We start from the raw sequence: 4,454 nt of genomic DNA on the forward strand, positions 1-4,454 counted from the left end.
CATGTTGCATGGCATTTATCTAATTGCAAGAAGCTCACGAGCAAAGTCTTCAACCACGGAATGTACCACTGCGCACGGATTTGGTTATAACGCCCATTTATAAGAGTAAAATTTAGAAGGTGATGTGTGTACGGGTCAAAGCCCACGCAATGACTTACATGTTTCGAGTCCCATTGGACCCAGTCACGCATGCATGGGCCAAGCTATTCAAAGAATCATTCCAAGTTCTGGTTAGAGTTGTCCAAGACCAACATGGAGTTCACAAAGATATTGAGGGCTTGGAGAGAGACAGTCGAGTCATTTACACCATGATCCAAGCCCACGAAGAGTCAAGCGGGCCACCAAGAGAATAAGGCCTTAGGCCCCATCAATTAGTTAGCAATTAGTTAATGATTAAGTACGAGCATGGGCCGGCCCATCTTGATCCAAGAGCATGGGCCGACTTTTTCCTTTTCCTAGCCCCTTTAGGGTTTTAGTCACTTTAGCCTATAAATAGGCTTGCTTTGTAAGGTTTAAGGGTCAGAACTTTTATCAATAAAATTGTCTTATTTTCGTTCCTTCTTCTAAGAAGAGTGTTCGAGCCTTTTACTTGCTTTGGCAAGGGTTTTGAGCAATCTTGCGTCTTGTCCTAGATTGTTCTACCGACCTATCCCGTGGAATAGTCACCTTCATTGGAGTCGTCGTACTACCGTCTTGAATCCAATCGTGTCGTCTGTTTGGTTCTAGATCCCGCAATTCCAAACGTTGGACATCCTCGCTAGATCCTTGGGCAAACGTGCTACGTGTCTTGAAACAAGTTGATCGAGGAACGTATCAGTTGGCTTCAGAGCTTTGGTAGAGGTATCTTTCGTTATATTCATATTTTTCGTAGTTGTGTCGTAGAATTCTTAGTACTTCCCGCTGCCTTGTTCCAAAAAAAAAAAAATACAGTTCATCGTACTGTTCACCGACACTGTTCATAGTTACTGTTCATCCGAATACAAATCTGTCCAGCCTTGTTGTTTGTGTTATCCAACTTGTTTACTTGGTTTTCAAATCTGGATTTTGGTAAAACTTGTTGGAATTTTGTGAATCTTGAAGAAAACTTACAATAATCTTGAACTTCTTGAATTCTTGACCACAATCTTGAAATTTCTGAAGTTCCTGATAACTTCTTTAAAAGATCTTGAAAGATCTTGGAGTTTTTGGTAGTTATTATTTGTGGACTTCCTTGTTTTGTGTCGTGGTTGATAGTTGTAGTCAAGAAAAAAAAAATAGAAAACAAAAACGAAAAAAAAAGAAAGAAAAGAGGAATCGGTTGGCAAGAAAAAAAAAAGGAAAGGAAAGAAAGGGGCAACCGAATTGTTTTGAATAGGGAACCAAATCTGATTTGTGCAATCTTTCTTGGAGTAGAATTTGGAAGTTACCAAAAGTTGTTTCAAGAAGATTACCAAAGGTTGTTTCAAGAAGGTTACCAAAAGTTGTTTCAAGAAGGTTACCAAAAGTTGTTCAAGAGGAAAAAGATTTTCAAAAGGTTTCCAAAAACTAACTTGTTTCCAAAATCAATTAGGAAACTAAGTAAAGCACTTGGATAACTCTTTGTACTCACTTGGACACTCTCTCTCCTACCTTTTTAGGAAACTTTCCCAAACTCTCTCATCCATTTTTTTGGAAACTTTCCTAAATTCTCTCATCCATTTTTAGGAAACTTTCCTAAATTCTCTCATCCATTTTTAGGAAACTTTCCTAAATTCTCTCATCCATTTTTTTGGAAATTTTCCTAAAACTCTCTCATCCATTTTTTGGAAACTTTTCTAAATTCTCTCATCCATTTTTAGGAAACTTTCCTAAAACTCTCTCATCCATTTTTTGGAAACTTTTCTAAATTCTCTCATCCATTTTTAGGAAACTTTCCTAAATTCTCTCATCCATTTTTTGGAAACTTTCCTAAATTCTCTCATCCATTTTTTAGGAAACTCTCCTAAAATTCTCTCATCCATTTTTAGGACCTTTCCTATATTCTCTCATCCACTTTAGGAAACTCTCCTATATTCTCTTCCTAGATTTTAGGAAACTTTCCTACATTTTCTCCTACATTTGCTCCTATATTTTCTCCTAGATTTTAGGAACACTTTCCTACATTTTCTCCTACATTCTTGTGGTTACACTTGTGGAAAGGTTGGTAACGGTTGTTGGACTTGAGCAGCATTTCTCAACTACCTAATCCAACAGGTAAAGGTATTTGGTAAGTCCATTAGAACGCTTCGAGAGATACACGAGGGATGAGCACATACACGTGAGCTTGTGTGACGTGAGGAATCTCCTTTTCTTTGCTTACCATTTTGGCAGGTCACGCACTCATGCCTAGAGAAGTTGCGTCTTACCCATACAACCAAGAATTCTTGGAGAATAAGCCTCTCAAGAGGAGGGGTCTCAAGATGCCTACTCACAAGTACTCTAGTTCCATGCAATCCAGTTCACAACATGGGTATCATTCACTCCGGGAGGAGATGCAACGCCACCGTGCTTTGTGTGTATATGAAAGGTATAAACAAGATTGTGATGAGTATGAGAAGGAGCAAAGAAGTCTGCGTAGAGCATCTAAATTGAGGTCAACTTCAAGCAAACGAGGTGCATCTAAGAAGTGTCTTGACAATCAAGACGAGGAGTTTGAGAATTCTCGAATTGAGTCAAAGCTTCGTGAATCAAAGGAAAAATTCCGAAGTCGGACTAAAGCATTGATTGATGACATGATGGAAAGACTTAGCCAAGTGCTGGATTCACACTTGGAGCAACTTAACCATGTGCCAATCGGTGGTAATAAAGGAAAAATTCAGTCTAGTCCCTCGTTGATTGAAGAGCCACGTACGAATGAGTTGCTGCCGAGCCGTGAACAAGAGCTCCCCAATGAAAAACAAAACTCAAGTGCAATGAAGGATCAATGGTCCGAGAAGAAGGGAGTGGGGATAAGCAAGAACAATTTGGCCTTAGTGAAGAGTCAAGAAAAAGAGTTGACCATGTCTACAAACATTGAACGTGTGAACACTTTGTTTGCTAACCGGATAACATGTGTTTTGTTTAGTATATCCTCGTTTGTGCAGGTTAAACAAAGTCAAGTAGAGTTGGTCATGGCATGTTCCATCCCGAAGTCACTTGGACACTTTGTGAGTTTCCATGGAGTTTGTCTTCTAGGAACTAAATCTCTTTGGTATCAATTCATGGAACAACGTCCAATCAAATCTGTCCGCACCATTGGAGGATTCATTCGAGCTCATCTCAAAAGGGAAATTCCAGATTCTACTTCTTATTCTTTACCTATGGTTCATTCATCACCTTTGCCTTATTTTGAGCATGTTACTAGCACTAACTCTTGTTGCTCTTACGTAGATCTTGATGAGGAAGGACTAGCACTGGACTCTCAAGTTGAATCAATTGGTGGAAGAAATATTGAAGTGTCAAAGGGAGTTCTCACATTTAAATCTTGCTCTAAACCTTCTTACTATTTAGTTAATAATGTTCCCTTATTTCTTTATCCAATTTCTGAATTGTTTCAAGTTGAAGGTTATTTTGTGTTTGTAGGTTGTAAAGCTGGCCAAAATTTCCCAACTATGATTAAAGAGTTGCAACCTGATTTCGTGCTTGTTCCAGATGCATGTGGCGCGAACGCATGTGATTTATATGGAGTGCGTCTCACTTCATTGTTGCCGCTTATGCTGGGTGATGCACACAAGTGTGTCAATCACAATCCGAATGCTACCCTTACCTCCCTGGGTCATGTTTATATGGGTGTACAACACGGGTGGTTCAGTGTCCTACCTACAGCTTGGAAAGTTGAGCCGATTCAACAATGCCTACGGCCGAACTGTACCATCTTGCACAACCAGATTCAGGGCTTCCCTAGTCCCAACGAACATCGTTATAAAGTGCACGTGAATGCCCATACTCGAAGACAAATTAGAGAGCTTTGTGTTGCAACCTGGAACGTTCACAAGCCTTACACACGTTCCTTCTTACCTTGGCGAATGTCCTTGTTCGAGAGGCCCTTGAAGTTGACTAAGAGACATGTGCACCGAATTATTTTAATCATAATATATGCAAGTGTTATTCAATCTAAGAGGGCCAATATGTGGAGATTTGAGGTGTCATACTGGCAACTCTTGTTAGTCTCATTCATTCCCATCCAGATTTGAGGACAAATCCTTCTCAAGAGGAGGGGACTGATGTGTGTACGGGTCAAAGCCCACGCAATGACTTACATGTTTCGAGTCCCATTGGGCCCAGTCACGCATGCATGGGCCAAGCTATTCAAAGAATCATTCCAAGTTCTGGTTAGAGTTGTCCAAGACCAACATGGAGTTCACAAAGATATTGAGGGCTTGGAGAGAGACAATCGAGTCATTTACACCATGATCCAAGCCCACGAAGAGTCAAGCGGGCCACCAAGAGAATAAGGCCTTAGGCCCCATCAATTAGTT

Source organism: Coffea arabica, chromosome 8e (genome assembly GCF_036785885.1).
Source record: "Coffea arabica cultivar ET-39 chromosome 8e, Coffea Arabica ET-39 HiFi, whole genome shotgun sequence".
NCBI classification, from domain to species: Eukaryota; Viridiplantae; Streptophyta; class Magnoliopsida; order Gentianales; family Rubiaceae; genus Coffea; species Coffea arabica.